Source organism: Oryctolagus cuniculus, chromosome 3 (assembly GCF_964237555.1).
Source record: "Oryctolagus cuniculus chromosome 3, mOryCun1.1, whole genome shotgun sequence".
Lineage (NCBI taxonomy): Eukaryota > Metazoa > Chordata > Mammalia > Lagomorpha > Leporidae > Oryctolagus > Oryctolagus cuniculus.
The window spans coordinates 84,082,293-84,101,738 of record NC_091434.1 but is presented as its reverse complement, the minus strand read 5'-3'; the positions used below and the strand labels follow the sequence as shown (position 1 = coordinate 84,101,738).

At 41.2% G+C, this 19,446-nt stretch overlaps 1 non-coding gene across 1 annotated transcript; it reads right to left on the bottom strand.

Annotated features, from left to right (window-relative positions):
* Nucleotides 1-19,094: 19,094 nt before the first annotated feature.
* LOC127491897 (U6 spliceosomal RNA) lies at nt 19,095-19,198 on the bottom strand. Its single transcript, XR_007920826.1, has one exon. It is a non-coding gene; the product is annotated as a U6 spliceosomal RNA (small nuclear RNA).
* Nucleotides 19,199-19,446: the final 248 nt, after the last annotated feature.

The window sequence follows — 19,446 nt, the reverse complement described above, 5'->3', positions numbered from 1 at the left end:
CTCCAGTCCATACACCAGAGGACAAGGAATGATGAGAGTCTTGAGAAAGTCCAAGTGGAAGAGAGGGTTTAGGCAACAAATCTAAAATGAATTGTAGGCAACCCTCCTGCTTAAGCCACAAGACACTGCAGAGATTGTGGTATTAGAGATAATGGATTAAAGTGGCTTATCACAAGCTCCAATTTAAGAATAACCAGTGCAGGCCTCTGAGATTCTGAAGCAAGAAAAATTCTGTTGGTATACTTCAAAAAATTGAAAAGGGGCTGGCACTGTGGCATAGTGGGTAAAACTGCTGCCTACAGTGCTGGCCTATATGGATGCCAGTTCAAGTTGCACTCCTCCACTTCCGATCCAGCTCTCTGCTATGCCTGGGAAAGCAGTAGAAGATGGCCCAAGTTCTTGGGCCCCTGCACCTGCATGGGAGACCCGGAAGAAGCTCCTTGCACCTAGCTTTGGATTGGTGCACCTCTGGCCATTGAGGCCATCTGGGGAGTGAACCAGTGGATGGCAGACCTTTCTCTCTTTGCCTCTGCCTATATATAACTCTGACTTTCAAATAAATAATTATTTTTAAAAAACTGAAAAAAAGAAGGAAATAAAGCAAACCACTCCAGGTGTGCTTCGGGGCCTTTGTAGAGCTGGAACACCTGACCACAAGACACCACATGAGTATGCCTCTAGAACTGCCCACCATGAGGTGGGTGTGCAAAGAGTCTCCAAGTCACAAGGTTACTTAAAGCCTGTAATGGTTTATTGTAAGATAAGCAAGAGAAAGACAAGAGAGCCCCAAAGACACAGCATAAGCATATAGCCCAGACTCTGATGACTTTCACAACTATGCTCCAGCACCTCTCCTTCACCTAAGATCGTTGTGGGAATTGCTTATGAGCAGCTGATGGAAGGACAAAAACTCCAGGTGTGATTTACATGAAGATCAGCTCAATGTATGGGCCCTTAAGAATGGAAGCAACTGTAGTCCAGCCTCATTCTGATGTGGCTTTGAAAACCAGAAGCTAAGAAAATCTTTTTAATTGACATTCTGGGGTGATTCACCTGTTTATCCACTTTGTGTAAAATGAGAGGTGGCTGTTGTTACAATAAACCCAGACTCATGGGCATGGGCTCATGAAAGATCAAAGATCGAAAGAATGAGCCAATGATGTGGAAGTGTTTGGATAAATAGGAGTGGAATGAGGTGAGAAAATCTTTTTAACACATATGGATACTCACCAGAGACCATTAACCATGGAGAAAGATCTAACAGATAAGTAGACAAGGTTCTTCTACCAGTCTCTGTTGTTAGCTACCCCAGGGACTGGCCATGATCCGGGAATAAAGGCCCAACCAGTTTAGATGGGTGTAAAACAACTCTGATTGTTGTCTTAGTTTTGACTGCTATAACAGAGTGCCACAGACTAAGTGGTTTATAAACCATAGAAATTCATTTCAGACAGTTCTGGAGGTTGAAAGCTTAGATCAGGCTGTCTTCATGACTGGGTTCTTGTGTGGGCCCTGTTCTGGATTACAGAATGCTGATTTCTCATCATATCTTCATATGATAGGAAAGAACAAGTTGGCTCTCTAGCCTCTTCTTAGAAGGTCACTGAACCCACTCATTAGGATTCACTCTCATGACCTAATCACCTCCCAAAAGTCCCTTCCAAATACATCACACTAGGAATTGGATTTCAACATGACTTTTGGGTGGATACAAATATTCTGTCTGTAACAATTGTGTGTGTATGTGTGTGTGTGTGTGTGTGTGTTTGTGTGTATTCAAGTTTGAACATGAAAATAGAAAGCATTAATAAATGCCCAGGGTGGTTAGTCAAGACTTTGCCAGGACTTTATTATAATTCAGGTTATCTCTCTGCCCAGTCACATGTCCTTCCCCTTATTTCCACACGTGGATTCCTAATAAATGTCTTTCACATTAAACTCTGGCTCTCAGAGTCTACTTTTACAGAACCTAGAACATCACTGTCTGCTCTTCACTCTGTCACGTTGATGGGAGGGGGCCATTGTCAATGTGGCACCAGCATGGAATAGAGAATTGGAGCTGATCATTGAGAGGAAAGCACAGGTATATGGAAGAGGGAGTGGCAGCAGAGTTTGGAGAGTCAAGGCAGGGGAGAATTAACTAAACAAATAAATATTTCAAAGATAATGGAAGCCAGTCTTATTGCTGCTGGAGCAGGCAAGTATAAACACAGAAAAAGAAATTAGAATAAACCCTGTGATGTTGTATTAGTATTGGAGGCATTGGTGTGAACTCTTGGTTTCTAGCACATAGAGATACAAGTAAAACATAGAGACAACTCTGTGTGTGTTTCCACATGTGCATATGTGGATAGCTATCTGTGTCCACAAAGAGGGACCAGGAACAGTGACATACTAACAGTAAGGAGCATATGTAACACAAGAGGTGGCTTTTAAATTCCATGATTTACTCAGAGTACCTCATTAAAGAAACGGCTGATTCCAGGCCTGCAGCATCAAAAGTTCAAGATGGTCCAAAAATATCATTCTAGAAAGTGTTTGTTAAGATTTGTGAAGAGTCAAGGAGTTTAGTTTACTCACAAACTTACAAGTTAGCTTGCTATGATTTCACTGATACCCACAGAAACAACGAAATTTCTGGGCTTGTATAGAGAACTTCATTAGTCATGGTATAGCAAACAGCAGGAGCTTCGTCTTTGCATTGTTTCCCTTAGCCTACCTACTCTTCCGCAAAACACAGAGATGCAAGCTGCACCTGCAGTGAGTTTGCATTGTTGAGATTAATATCTAGTACTATTAAGAAGAATTAACACTTAAAATGTGAAGGTAGTAAGATCAGTGGACACAGCTATAGACCAAGCAGAACTCTGAGCTTAGGGAAGATGAACTTTCATAGTGAGAAGTCATCCTTATGAAAATGATCCAGAAAAATATTTGCTGTGTCTGCTTGCAAGATGTGCAGAAACCTGAGAGACCTGTGGAGGATTACCCTCTAACTCTGTTCACGGAACATTTACAATCCATCAGCAGGACACAGAAGCCATTTTGAACAGGTGCTTATCAAATTAGAGCAAGTTTGATCATGAAAATAAAAAGCATAAAGAATTATAACCCAGTGAATAGAAGAGGAAACTAGGAGTCAACAGATATATTTTAAAAATTTTATTTACTTTTATTTATTTGAAAGACACAGCAATAGAAAGAAGGAGGAGAAAGAGAACAGGAGAGAGAGAGAGAACAGGAGAGAGAGAGAGAGAAAGAGAGAAAGATCTTCCAAGTGCTGGCCCACTTGCCAAATACCCACAATGGTCAAGGCTGAACTAGACTGAAGCCAGGAGCCAAGAACTTCATCTGGATCTCCCATGTGGGTGGCAGGACTCAAGTGCTTGAGATATCACTTGCTGCCTCCTAGAATGAAGATCAGCAGGAAGCTGAATCAGGAGTGGAGAAGCCAGGGATCAAACCAGGCACTCCAATATGAGATGTGGGCATCACAATCGGCAGCTAAACTTACCGTGCCTCATCACCCACCCCTACACATGCATGCAATGGAATTGCTGAATCATAGATAATGTTTTTAATTGTTCAGGAACCCCTCTATTGTTTTTTATAATAGGTGTAGTAATTTACATTCCCTCTAGCAGTATTCAAGGATTCCATTTCTTCCATATCCTAGCCAATATTTATTATCTTTCATCTTTTTATAATAGTCATTCTAACAGGTGTGTGGCAATATTTCATGGGATTTTAATTTGCATCTCCATGGTAATTAGTGATGCTGAGTATTTTTTCATGTGCCTGTTGGCCATTTGCAGGTCTTCTTTTGAAAAACATCTATTCAGGGGACAACGCTGTGGTGCAGGTTAATCCTCTACCTGCAGTACTGGCATCCCATATGGGCACCGGTTCTAGTCCTGGTTGCTCCACTTCCAATCCAGTTCTCTGCTATGGCCTTGGAAAGAAGTACAAGATGGCCCAAGTCCTTGGGCCCCTGCACCCATGAGGGAGACCGGGAAGAAGCTCCTGGTTCCTAGCTTTGGATTGGCACAATTCTGGCCGTTGCGGCCACTTGGAGAGTGAACCAATAGAAAGAAGACCTTTTTCTCTGTCTCTCCCTCTCACTGTCTGTAACTCTACCTCTCAAATAAAATAAATAAAATCTTAAAAAAAAAATAAGGGGCCGGCGCTGTGGCGCAGTGTGTTAACGCCCTGGCCTGAAGTGCTGGCATCCCATATGGGCACTGGTTCGTGTCCTGGCTACTCCTCTTCCAATCCAGCTCTCTGCTATGGCTTGGGAAAGCAGTAGAAAATGGCCCAAGTCCTTGGGCCCCTGCATCCACGTGGGAGACCTGGAGGAAGCTCCTGGTTCCTGGCTTCGGATTGGCGCAGCTTCGGCCATTGCGGCCATCTAGGGAGTGAACCAGCAGATAGAAGACCTCTCTCTCTGTCTCTACCTCTCTCTGTAACTCTGTCTTTCAAATAAATAAAATAAATCTTTTTAAAAAAAGAAAGAAAACATCTATTCAAGACTTTTGCCCATTTCTAAATTGGGGTATTTATTTTCTTACTATTGAATAGAATTTCTCATATATTCAATTAATTTTTTAAAAAATTTGAGGGGCAGAGAGAGTAACAGAGTTCCATTCTGCTGGTCCATTCCAAAATGCCCACAATAACCTTGAGGCCAAGCCACTAGTAGAGAACTCAAACCTGGGGTACCGCATGAATGGCAGGAATATAATTATGTTTCTCCCAGCGTCTTCTGCAAGAAGCTGGAATTTGGAGCCAGAGCCAACCTTCAAAGCCAAGTGCGCTGATGTGTGATAAGGGCATCCCAACTGACACCTTTACCATTAGGCCAGGCAAATATTTTCTTTCATAGGTTGTCTCTTCACCCTTTTATTGGTTTCCTTTGCTGTGCAGAAGGTTTTAGTTTGATGTAATCCCACTTGCTTTTGTTGCTTCTGATGAGCAAACTTTTAAAGTTACCAAATTCTGAAAGAGAGAGAGATCAAGAGAGAGAGACAGAAAGAGAGAGATCTTCCTGAGTGCATACAGATATTCTCATCTTCCAATCTTTCTTCAAACTATAAAACATACAGTAGGGGAAACTTATTTTGCCTTGGGAGTCAGAAAATTCAGATTTGAGTTCTAGCTTCATTTTGCATAAACTTAGGCAAGGCATGTTTCTCCTCTCATCTGTAAGTCAATGGGTCCTTCTTACTAGCGTTCTCCTCTTTAGGAGAAAGGCAACAGACTTCAAGGAAATAAGGCCAAGTTCTTGGAAAGATGATTTTTTTTGACAGGCAGAGTTAGACAGTGAGAGAGAGAGAGACAGAGACAGAGAGAAATATCTTCCTTCTTCCGTTGGTTCACCCCCCAAGTGGCCGCTATGGCCGGTGCACTGTGCCGTTCGGAAGCCAGGAGCCAGGTGCTTCCTCCTGGTCTCCCATGCGGGTGCAGGGCCCAAGGACCTGGGCCATCCTCCATCTGCCTTCCCGGGCCACAGCAGAGAGCTGGCCTGGAAGAGGAGCAACCGGGACAGAATCCGGTGCCCTAACTGGGACTAGAGCCCAGGGTGCCGGCGCCGCAGGCGGAGGATTAGCCTAGTGAGCTGGGTCGCCGGCCGGAAAGATGATTTTACAACTTCCCCCAGCAGGCACCATAAGCAGGGAGAGAGGCAGGAACTTTTGCTGCCCAGTGAAGCCAAATATGAGTTGAGGCAAAACCCAAAAAGGATGACTTCAGACATTACAACCCTGCAGACATGGTTCACTCCCCAGGTGGCCGCACAACCAGAACTGAGCCAATCCCAAGCCGGGAGCCAGGAGCTTCCTCCAGGTCTCTCATGCAGGTGCAGGGCATCTTCCACTGCTTTCCCAGGCCATAGCAGAGAGCTGGATTAGAGGTGGAGCAGCCGGTGCCCATACGGGATGCGGTACTGCAGGCGGCGTCTTCACCCACTATGCCACAGTGCCTGCCTTGTACATGAATTTTTAACTAAAAGAAAAGCCCTCAGACAAATATTGAAGGAGATCATGGAGAGATAATTCAAGTTATGATACACTGCCACCATGAGCAGTATCTCAAACAAAACTTCACTCCCCATTCTCCTTCAGTCACCTTTACAGCCAGGGTGTTCCGTAGAAATATTTGCTAAGGGGCTGGCATTGTGTGCAGTGGGTTAAGTCACTGCTTGCGACACTAGCATTCCATATCAGAGTATTGGTTCGAGTATCAGTGGCCCCATTTCTAATCCAGCTTCCTTGGGCTCTGTCACCCACGTGGGAGACCAGGATGGAATTTCTGGCTCCCACCTGACCCAGCCCTGGCTGTTACAGCCATTTGGAGGGTGAACCAATGGATGGAGGATTCTCTCTCTCTCTCTCTCTCTGTCTCTCTCTGCCTTTCAGATAAATAAAATAATCTTTAAAAAGAGAAATATTTGTTAAGCCAAGTCTTATTCATCATTGATATTATCCATTGTTCATCTTTAACATTATGTCTGACACAAAATAAATGACCATAAATTTGAATTTATTGATTAGTTGAATGGATAGACAAGCAGATGTACAACGTGGAAACAATAGAGTTTATGTGAATAAAAGTTTCTTCATTTTTAACCCCCCCCAAAAAAAAATCCCTGCAGACAGGGAATCTTTGCTGAGGGCCAAGTTTTACAAACAACCAGGGGTTTTCTTTGCCTTTAGCCATTTCTTATCATTTGAAATAGCAATAATTTACAGATATGGGATTACTCTAAAAACTAGTGATTTTCACTTTTTTGAAAGCCAAGTTTACTTTTTGTAATAGAAATAAGACTGACTTAGAATTCTTTTGTTGAATTAATAGATAATATAACTTATTTCAAAAAACAGCATAATGCCTAATTATAATATAAGGCAATATTGAAAAGCAAAGTTGTTTAGAATAAAATAGTATGCACTTCAATAGATAAATATCTAGGTGTGACGAGTAGACAGAATAACATAGTCAGGTGCTTGCACCTGTATGTAGAATCAGTGTAAACAAGACAGCTAAAATTGTGATTTGATACAAAACCATATGTAGGGATGGGCATGCAGCAGAATAAGCATCTGCTTGGGACATCCGCATCTTATATTGTCGAACCAGTTAAAGACCTGGCTCCTTTGTTTCCAATTCAGCTTCCTGCTAATTTTCCTGGGAGGCAGGAGATGATGACCTGGGTACTTGGGTTCCTGCCACCCATGTAGAAACTTGGATGGAGTTCTTGGCTCCTGGCTTTGGCCTGGCCCTGCCCCAACTGATAAGAGCATTTGGAGAGTGAACCAGCAGAGATGGAAGATCTCTCTCTTTCTCTTCCTTCCAAATAAAAAAATAAGTGAACAAATCCTTATTTATGTAGCATTGTTACTTGAAATGTGGAGTAAGTTACGGTAGGTTATAACAAGAATTTTTCTGGAATATTTATGTCTATTAAACATATGCAGAAAATGGTTTATGTTTATTTACAAAATGAAGCTACATTCCAAGTTCAGATTATTAACAACATCCTTTTCAGCTAAGTATGTCTTTGGTAGGCATGGAAAAGTATGCAAGATGTAGAACAGTTATCGCTGCATGGGACTGTCTCATACCTCTAAGAAATATTGTCTTCCCATTAGCTAACCACTAAGTGCCAGGAGCCCCCAATTGTTGTGACACTATCAAGACCATGCCATAAGTGTTTAACATGCTAATTAAATATAATAACATCCCTATTGAAAAACTCTGCTGTAAACAGTGCCTGGCACTCAGTTGGTGTTTAACACATGCTTATGGATTGATAGATGAATGAATGTATAAATATCAAGTTCTAAAAATAACAAATTTTTGACTGTAAGTAAATGAATACCCAACCAGCAGTAATTCAGACAAATCAGGGTGCATAGCTTTCTTTTAACTAAGAAGTTAGGAGTTCCTCCCTCCTGGAGCTCAGGAGGTTGTCAATGTCCACGTTTCCTATTTTCCTTCCATTTCACCATCCTTGGCAAATTTGGTATTTTAGTATCACTTGATTTAAAGATGGCTGCACCATTTCTGGATCTTACATCTGTATTCACAGTAGAAAAGAGAAAGGAAGATGGAAGATCACTGCACAGATTTATTCCATCTGATTGGTCTGTGTCACATGGTGAGTGCTGGCTTTAAAGCAGCATATACTTCTATATAGAATGTAACAAACAGGGGCCAGTGTAAACAGATAAAGCCACCACCTGCAAAGCTGGCATCCTGTATGGGCACTAGTTCAAGTCCTGGCTCTGCTTCTGATCTACCTGCTAACAGCCTAGGAAAAGTAGTAGAAAATAGCCCAAGTTCTTGGGCCCTTGCTACCCACATGAGACCTGGAAGAAGCTCTTGGCTCCTGGCTTCTTGTGGCCATCTAGGGAGTGACCCAGTGGATGTAAGATCTTGTTTCTCTCTCTCTCTCTCTCTCTCTCTGATAAATCTATCTATCTATCTATCTATCTATCTATCTATCTATCTATCTATCTTTATGTGAGGACCTGTGACTGTTAGACTCAGATGTGACCAGGCTAAGGCTGTTTTGGATGGCCAGAGATCTGTCTTTATCATTTTTCTGTCAAACTCAGGCAGACAGCAAGGGACCATATGTCTCTGTTGTGGCTCTCAATTCTGGGCTGGAAAAGGCCAATTCTGGATAAATCCTAATGCTTTCCACTGGGAGTCACGTGTATACAGACAGTCTGTAGACTTGCCCCAACATCAGGTGGACACCTGCTCCTTGGTGAGACAGCCTTGTTTGGTATACATCACCACCGGCCTCTTGCAGCTCTGGTGTGCACTCTCAAGGTGGGACAAGGCCTGGTGAGTTAAGATTCAGGTGTGAGCCCCCAGGGTCTGCCTAAGTAGCTAAGGGGCTTTCTGTATCACCCACACTACACTTTTGGGCAAATAGCAATGTCACAGGATTGTTTTGGAATTCAGTACCTGACTGAAAGAAACCCAGCACTGAGCAGATCCTAACAGTCTGTGTCCCAGGCCAGTGCCTGCACACAGAGCCTCTGGACCTGCTTCAGCAGAGGCCTGTGGTCCTCGTTGAGCAGTCCCATATATAAGCCAACATCACCAGTGGCTGATAGGTACAGCACTGGGCAATGAACACACCTTAGCAGAGGACCACGGAGGGGTGAGCTTTGGTTCTACCCCCATGTGGCACTGGTTTTGGTGGGCTAAGGGCTCTGCATGTGATCTAGTTGTGGCACTCAGGGGCATAGGAAAAGGAGTCTGAGCTTACTACTGGCCTGGAAAGAGGCATGTAGGGATGGACTACCCCCTTTAGGCACTTTCCCAGTACATACTGAATAACGCATCAACTACAGATTTGGGACAAATTTGAGTTTGGGGAATATTGTAAGACTCAATCAGTAAAAACATTATCAACAACAGACCTGGGGCAAACCACAACCTAGGGTTCTATCTATTGCTGAAATATCAGAAGTCTCCATAGGCTCAGGGAAAATAATGAAACTGCTTAGAATTTCTAGAAGACAGCCACAAAGAAAGCCAGATTCCTACAACTAATCCTTTAATGCACAGATGATGTTGTACACCAACAAGCATCAAGAACTTCCAGGGTGGGGCCGGCACTGTGGTGCAGCGGGTTAATCCCCTGTCCTGAAGCACCGGCATCCCATATGGGCACCAGTTCGAGATCCGGCTGCTCCACATCCAATCCAGCTCTCTGCTATGGCCTGAGAAAGCAGTGGAGGATGGCCCAAGTCTTTGCGCCCATGTGGGAGACCTGGAGGAAGCTCTTGGCTCCTGGCTTCAGATCAGCGCAGCTCTAGCCGTTGCAGCCAATTGGGGAGTGAACCATAGGATGGAAGACCTCTTTCTCTGTCTCTCCTCTCCCTGTGTACCTCCGACTTTCAAATAAATAAATAAATCTTAAAAAAAAAAAAAAGAACTTCCAGGAAACCATGACCTCACCTAAAAAGCAAAATGAGGTGCCAGAAATTTCCAAATACTTATTGAACATTTTAAAACAGTCATTTTAATGAAACTCCACAAAATTCAAAGGAACACTGAGAAATGATTCAATATGCTGACAGATTTGATAGAGATGAAAGTAATTATACAACAGCAAGAAGAAATACTTTTACTGACGAATACACCAAGTCAAATTAAAAATGTAATGGGAGGCATCAACAACAGAATAGACCCAGCAGAAGAATCAGTAAACTTGAATACAGGTTTTTTGAAAATACACAGTTGGAGAAGAAAAAATTGAATCAAAAGGAATAAAGAGGGGCTGGCGCCATGGCGCACTAGGTTAATCCTCCACCTGCGGCGCTGGCATCCCATGTGGGCTCTGGGTTCTAACCCCGGTTGCTCCTCTTCCAGTCCAGCTCTCTGCTGTGTCCTGGGAAGGTAGTGGAGGATGGCCCACGTGCTTGGGCCCCTGCACACACATGGGAGACCAGGAAGAAGCACCTGGCTCCTGGCTCTATCTGTCGGATCAGCGCAGCGCCAGCCATAGCAGCCATTTGGGGAGTGAACCAATGGAAGGAAGACCTTTCTCTCTGTCTCTCTCACTGTCTGTAACTCTATCTGTCAAATAAATAAATAAATAAATCTTTTAAAAAAAGGAATAAAGAAAGCTTGTAGGAAATATGGGATAGCATGAAAAGAGCAAATATTATATACATACATATAAAGATATATATATAAATATATTTGAGAATGTCAAAGGGATAGAAAACATATTCAAACAGTTAATGACAGGAAGCCTCTCAAATCCAGAGAAAGATACAACTACCAGGTACAGGAAGGTCAAAAGTCACCAGTCAGACTAAACCCAACTTGTTTGTCAAAGAGACTTCTGTACTCCCATGTTTACTGCAGTAATATTCACAATAGCCAAGAAATGAAACAGCCGAAGTGTCCATCCAATGATGAATGGGTAAAGAAAATGTGGTACATCTACACAATAGAATATTACTCAGCTGTAAAAAGATGAAATCTTGACATTTGCAACAACATGAATGGAACAGGAGGTGATTGTATTGTGAAAAAAGCCAAACACAAAAAGGCATATATGACATGATATCACTCATATGTAGAGTCTAAAATATAACACAGCTCATAGAAATTAGAAATATAATGGTGCTTACAGAGGCTGAGGAGGGAAGTGGTGAGGGAGGTGTGAATAACGTTGGTTGTTGGGTACTAGATTCAAGGTAAATATGAAGTAAGAAGTTCTGCAGTTTTTATCGTATAATAGGGTGACTATAGACAATATTAATGTACTATATATATTGCTCTATTTAGAAGATAGGGATTTGGATGCTTTGATCATACATGTCAAATGCTTGAAAGATAAATGCATTTGACCTAGTTGGATATCTTATAATGTACACATGTAGTAAACCATTACATAGTACCCTATACATATGCACCATTTTCATTTAAGAATTTAAAGAAGTTAGGGGCCGGCACCAAGGCTCACTTGGTTAATCCTCCACCTGCGGTGCCGGCATCCCTTGTGGGCGCTGGTTCTAGTCCTGGTTGCTCCTCTTCCAATCCAGCTCTCTGCTGTGGCCTGGGAAGGCAGTGGAGGATGGCCCAAGTGCTTGGGCCCTGCACCCCATGGGAGACCAGGAGAAGCACCTGGCTCTTGGCTTCGGATCAGCATAACTCCGGCCGTAGCGGCCATTTGGAAGGTGAACCAACGGAAGGAAGACTTTTCTCTCTGTCTCTCTCTCTCTCACTGTCTAACTCTATCTGTAAAAAAGAAGAAGAAGAAGAAGAAGAAGAGAAGAAGAAGAAGAAGAAGAAGAAGTTAAATTCTTTGTTGATAAAAAATATTTTACTGGTAAAAATATTTGTAAAAATTCCAAGAATCATCTGTGTCTTAAACAAGTTGTAATCCTTTTGCTGGAGGAGGATCTGTCCTTGATGTTGCTGACTGCTGAATGATCGGGGTTGTTGCAGGTTAGGGTGGTTGTGGCGATTACATAAAATAAGACAAGAATGACACTTGCCACATTGATTGCCCCTTCCATGAAAGAGTCCCTGCAGCACGCTATGCTGTTTAAGAGCATGTTACTCACAGTAAAACTTTCAAAATTGACTCAAACCTCTCAAACCCTGCTGTTGCTTTATCCCCTAAGTTTATGTAACAAATTCTTTTTTGTCATTTCAACAATATTCACAGCATCTTCTCCAGGAGTGGATTCCATCTCAAGAAACCACTTTCTTCGCTTATCGATAAGAAACAACCCCTCATTGGCTGACATTTCATGGTGTGATCGCAGCAATTCAGTCACCTCTGCAGTCTCCACTTCTCTGGAGTTCTCTTGCTGTCTCCACCACATCTACAGGCACGGTCTCCACTGAAGTCTTGGATCCTTCAAAGTCATTCAGAACGTTTGCAATAAACTTGTTCCAGACTCCTGTGAGTGTTGACATTTTGACTTACCCCATGTATCACAACTGTTCTTAATGGAATCTAGAATGGTTAATCATTTCCAGAAGGTTTCCAATTTACTCAACTCCATCAGTGAAATCACTATCTATGGCAGCTATAGCCTGATATAATGTTTTTTCTTAAATAATAAAACTTGAAAGTCAAAATTACTGCTTGATCTATGGGCTGGCAGGTAGATGTTGCATTAGCAGGCACTGACACAACATTAATCTCATACATCTCTATAGAGCTCTTGAGAGCATTATCAATTAGCAATAATATTTTTAAATAATTTTTTTCTGAGAAGTAGGTCTCAAGAGTTGGCTTAAAATATTCAGTAAACAAGGAGCAGGCATTGTGACACAGTGGACTAAGCCACTGTTTGGAATGTCCACATTCCACATTGCAGTGCCCATTTGAGTCCTGGTTCCTTCACTTCCAATCCAGCTTCCTGCTAAAGTGCCTTGGAAGGTAGCAGGTGATGTCGAAGTACTTGGGTTCCTGCCACCCCCTGGGAATATCAGATGGAGTGCCTCTCTCCTGTTTCCAGCCTGGCATAGCCCAGGTTGTTGCTGGCATTTGGAGAGTGAACCAGCAGATGGAAGATATCTGTCTTTCTCATTCTGCCTTTCAAATAAATAAATAAATCTTTTTTAAAAAATTCAGTAAACCATGTTGTAAGCAGATGTGCTATCATCCAGGCTTGTTGTTCCATTTATAGAACACAAAAGAATAGATTTATGATAATTCTTAAGAGTCCTAAGATTTTTTTCAAAGGTAAATGACCATTGGTTTTAACTTAAAGTAACCAGATTCATTCGCTTCTAACAGATGAGTCAGTCTGTCATTTGAAGTTTGATGCCAGGCATTGACTTCCTCTCACTATCTAAGACCTAGATGCCATCTTCTTTCAATAGGAAGCTGTTTATTATGTCCTGTAAGTCTGTTGTTTAGTGCATCTGCCTTCACCAACTATCTTAGCTAGATCTTCTGGATAACACACTGCAGCTTCTACATCAATATTTGCTGCTCCGACTTGCACAATTATGTTACAGGGATGGCTTCTTTACTTAGACCTCACGAGCTATCCTCTGCTGGCTTCAATTTTTTTTTCCTGCAACTTCCTCACCTCTTTCAGCCTTCATTCAATGGAAGAGAATTAGAATATTCTCTCTGCATTAGGCTTTGGCTTTAAGGGAATGTTGTAGCTGGTTTGATCATCAATCCAGATCATTAAAACTTTCTCTTATCAAAAATAAGGATGTTTCACTTTCTTGTCATTCATACCTTACTAGAATAGTACTTTTAATTTCCTTCCAGAACTTTTCCTTTGCATTCACAACTTGACCATTTGGTGCAAAAAGCCTAGCTTTAGGCATATCTCGGCTTCCACGACACATCTTCCTCATTAAGTTAAATCATTTCTAGTTTCGAGTTAAAGCAAGAGATGTATAACTCTTCCTTTCATTTGCGTCTGTGCTTACAGGCATTTTAGGGTTTCTAGTGGCCTAACTTCATTATTGTTGTGTCTCACAGAATAGGGAGGCCTGAGGACAGGGAGCCATGGGAATGGTGGTCAGTGGAGCAGTTCTAAGACCACAGCATGTATCAGTTACTTTTGCCCACAGTTATGGTGCCCCAAAGCAATTACAGTGTACCATCAAACATCACTAACCATGGGCCAACATAACAGATATAATAAAAGTGAATGTTTTTAGATATTGCAAGAATTACCAATATGGGGAACAGACACACAAAGGGATCACATACTATTTGAAAAATGGCACCAGAGGCTTGACATGATGCAAGGTTGATACAAACCTTCAGCTTTTAAAAAGCACAATATGGGCCAGCACTGCGGCTCATGTGGCTAATCCTACGCCTGTGACGCCGGCACCCTGGGTTCTAGTCCCAGTTGGGGCTCTGGATTCTGTCCCAGTTGCTCCTCTTCCAGTTCAGCTCTCTGTGGTGGCCCAGGAAGGCAGTAGAGGATGGTCCAAGTGCTTGGGCCCTGCACCCGCATGGGAGACCAGGAGGAAGCACCTGGCTCCTGGCTTTGAATTAGCACAGTGCACCGGCCGTAGCGGCCATTTGGGAGGTGAACCAACAGAAGGAAGACCTTTCTCTCAGTCTCTCTCTCACTGTCTAACTCTGCCTGTCGAAGAAATAAAAAGTACAATATCTCTAAAGGGCAGTAAAATGAGGAGTACCTGTATTAATATGTAATAAGTACATGAAAAGGCACTCAACCTCATTAGTCATCCAGCAAATGCAATTTCAACCACAATGAAATACCATTATGAGAAAGGTTAAAATTAAAAAGATGAATCAAACCAAATGTTGGAGAGGCTGTAGCACCATTATAACTTTCATACATTGTTGATGAGAAAGTTAAATAAGATTTACAATCACATTGGAAACTATAGTAATTTCTTTCTTTCTTTCTTTCTTTCTTTCTTTCTTTCTTTCTTTCTTTCTTTCTTTCTTTCTTTCTTTCTTTCTTTCTTTTGACAGGCAGTTAGATAGAAAGAGACAGAGAGAAAGGTCTTCCTTCCGTTGGTTAACCCCACCCCAAATGGCCACTATAGCCGGTGTGCTGCACTGATCTGAAGCCAGGAGTCAGGTGTTTCCTCCTGGTCTCCCATGCAGGTGCAGGGCCCAAGGACCTGGGCCATCCTCCACTGACTTCCCGGGCCACAGCAGAGAGCTGGACTGGAAGAGAAGCAACTGGGACAGAATCCGGCACCCCGACGGGGACTAGAACCCCAGGGTGTTGGCACCGCAGGCAGAGGATTAGCCAAGTGAGCCGTGGCACTGGCCTGTAGCAGTTTCTTAAACACATACCAACTGTATATCCAACATAAATGAAAACCCCTATCTACACAAAGACTTGTATGTGAATGATCACAGCAGCATTATTAATAGTGGCCATGAAGAGGAAACAACTCAAATGTTCACCTGCTGATGAATGGACACACAAACTGTGGCATATCCTTACAATGGAGTATTATTTGGCCATAGTAAGGAATGAAGTACTGATACATGCTGAAACATGGCTGGCCCTCATAAACATTATGCTACATGAAACAAAGCAGACACAAAAGGCACATATTATATAATATTAAGTATATAGCGTATGTCCAGAACGGGCAAATTCATGAAAACATAAAGCAGATTAGTGGTTGTCTGGGGAAGGAGGAAATGGAGAGTGACTCCTGATGGGAGAAAGGTTCTTTTTGGGAGTGCTGAAAATATTCTGGAATTGGTGGTGATGCTTGTTCAGCTCCACTAAAGACCATTCAGTACACAACTGTACACTTTGAATGGGTGGATTATATGGTCTGTGAATTCTATCCTTATGAAATTCTATAAAAACCGACATTTTAATGAAAATCATCTGCACCACCACTCTCCCAAGATTACCACTCATAGTGTCTTGGTGCATAGCCTTTTGGATTCATTTCTGTGCATCATAAATACTGGTTTAAAGAATTAAAATTAGATCATACCATTTAAAAAGTATCTCAAATTACAGCAACATAACTTTAAAATCAGAAAGCATTATTAGAGCGCATTATATTATTGATTTTCATATGTTGGGTCAACCTTGCACTACTGTGATAAACTACACTTGGTCATGGCATAAAAGTCTTTTATATATTTGAAGGATTTAGTTTGCTGGTTTTGGGTTGAGAAATTCTGTTTTTATATTTATCAGGATACTTGTCTGTAGTTCTTGTCTTGTGATATCTTTGTCTTAGTTTTATAGTAGGAAATTACTGTCCTGAAATAAGGAATTATGATATGCTCTCTTCTCTTTTATTATTTGCAAAAGCTTATAAAGAACTGGCATTAATTCTTAAAATATTTGGTAGACATCACCAGTGAAGCCAGATATGTCCTGGGCTTTTCTTTGTTGGAAGTTTTTGATTACTAACTCAAGCTCTTTACTTCTTACAGGTGTTTTCAGATACTCTACTCTTCTTCATTCACTTTTGATTGTTTCTGTGTTCCCAGGATTTTATCCATTGATCTAGTTTATCGATGTTGTTGTCCTAATTATTCACTGCACACCTATGTCTTAGTGAGCTAAGGCTGCCATAACAAAATATTAGACTATGTGGCTAAAATAATAGAGTTTATTCCTTACAGTTCTTGAAGCTGAGATGTCCAAGATCAAAGTTCAATCAATTTGGTTCCTTGTGAGGCTGTCATGCTGGCTTGCAGATAACTGCCATTCTGCTATGTCTTCACAAAGCTTTTCATTGGCGCATGCACATAAACACACACACACACACACATACACACACACAGCTCTCCCCCTCTTTCTCTTGTAAGGTTGCTAATCTCATAATGAGAGTTTATCATTATGACCTAATCTACCCTATTTGTCTCCCAAAGGCTCCCTCACCAATTATTATCATGTTGTTAAGATTTCAATATAGGAATTCAGAGTAAAAATATGACACAAACATTTGGTCCATGATATCTTAATCATTTTAAATTTCTGTAAGACTGGTAGCAATGTCCCCTCTTTCATCGTTGATTTTGGTAATTTTTGTCATTTTTATTATTTGGCTAGACTAGGTAAAGATTTAATAATTTTGTTCCTATTTTCAAAATGGTTTTATTTATTTTTCCTATTTTTTCTATGCTGTTTTATTATTTCCTCCTTCTGCTTATATTTGGGTTTAGTTCATTCTTCTTTTTCTAGAAACTAAGAGTAAAGTTCATATTATTAATTTGAGAAGTTTCTTCTTTTCCAAATCAGGCATTTATAGCTATACATTTCTCTAGGCATGATTTTTACTGTATCCCATCAGATTAGATACATTATGCTTTTATTTTCATTCATCTTAATGTACTTTCTAATTTTCTTTGTGATTTACTTTTTGATACTTTGATTATTTATGGTTGTTTTCAGTTTCCATGTATTTGTGAATTTTCCAAATTCACATCAGTTATTATCTGCCAGTTTCATTCCACTGTGGTCAAAGAATATACTTTCTGTGATTTCAACATTTTAAAATTTATTGAGGTTTGTTTTATGTCCTAACATATTTTTTGTCCTGGTAAATGTTCCATCTGTACCTGAGAATAATGTGTATTCTGCTGCTGTTCAATGGAGTGTTCTCTACAGCTGTTATTTAGAGCACAATGCTATTCAAGTCTTCAATTTCCTTGATGATTTTCTGCCCAGTTGTTCTGTCCTTTGTTGGAAGCAGGATAGTGAAAGCTGCTTTGTTGAATTACCTATCTTATCCTTCAATTCTGTTAGGTTTTGATTCCTAATTTAGGTTTATTAGTTGTACATATTTACAGTTCTTGTATCTTCCTAATGGATTAACTATTTTATCATTATAAAATATTCTTAGTCTCTGGTAACGTTGTTTTCCATGAAATCTGCTTTGTAGGGGCCAGCATTGTGGCACAGCAGGTTAAGCTGCCACCTGCAATGTAAGCATCCTATATCAGAGCACTGCTCTGTGTCCCAACTGTTCCAGTTCCAGTTCAGCTCTCTGCTAATGCACCTGGGAAGGCAGTGGAAGACGGCCCAAGTCCTTTGCCCACCACCCATATGGGAGGCCTGGATGGAGTTCTGGGCTACTGGCTTCGGTCTGGCCCAGCCCTGGCCATTGTGGATATTTGGTGAGTGAACCAGTGGATAGAAGACCATTTACTTTGTGTCTCCCTCTCTTTGTGACTCTTCCAAGGAAATAAAATAAATCTTAAAAAAATCTATTTTGTCTGATTGTTTCTTTTGCCATATTATTAGAATTATTTTCCTAGTGGCTGTAATAGTCAAGGCTCACCAGAGAAATACAAACAATAGGATATATATGTGTGTGTGTGTGTGTGTAAGATGAGAAGAGAAGAGAAGAGAAGAGAAGAGAAGAGAAGAGAAGAGAAGAGAAGAGAAGAGAAGAAGAGAAGAGGATTTATCATAAGAATTGCTTGTGGGATTATGGTGGTTGACGAACTACAGGAGATGATCTGCGAGCTGGGGAACCAGAAAAGCCAGGAGTAGAATTTAATCTCAATTCGAAGGTTGGGGAACCAGAGGAGCTGATGATGTGACTCACAATCCTGAAAACTGCACTGATGGTGAGAGCTGCACTGGTGTACCTCCCATTACTGAAAAGCTGAGACGCTGCACTGGGGAGTTGGGTGCTGGTGTAAGGTTTGAAGTTTAAAGGTCCAAGAACCATGAGTTTTGATGTCAGAAGAAAAAGGCAATGGATGTCCTAGTTCAATAAAAAAGACACAGAGTAACTTTCCTCTGCCTTTTTATTCTATTTATGCCCTCAGCAGATTGGATAATGCCCACCCACGGTGATGAGGGTGAATCTTCCTTGCTTAGTACACTGGTATAAATGCCAACATTTTCAGAAAACACCCTCACAGAGACACCCAGAAATAATACTTTTCCAGCTATTGGGTATTACATTGGCCAATCAAATGAAATATAAAATTAAGCATCACAAATTGCTCAAGATTACAATTATATCTTAGTTTATAACAAGACAGTACAAATTAATATCACCTTAGTTAAAATAGGATACATTTGCTCCTATCTTGCTTGAGTCTCTTCATTTGTGCTGTTATTATTATATAAATTACACTTTATACATTATGTGCCAAAAATTTGGGGTGCTTTGCAAATTTTAAAGTTATTCTTGCATAGGAGCCATGCTAGTCTCCTCAGAATCCTTCCAATTTTGGTATTTCTATTGTCAAGCACAATATGATCTGATTTTCCCATGAAATACTTCATCTTGGCTTCAGTATGAAACATGAATCAAAGAGGAGGCCAGTCTGGAGGTTAGCAAAGTAGATAGAAAATGCTGGAATAAATCAGTTAAAAGAGGATGGTTTTCTTTTTTTTTTTTAAAAAAAGATCTATTTATTTACTTGAAAGTCAGAGTTACACAGAGAGAGAAGGAGAGGCAGAGAGGGAGGGAGAGGGAGAGAGAGGGAGGTCTTCCATCTGC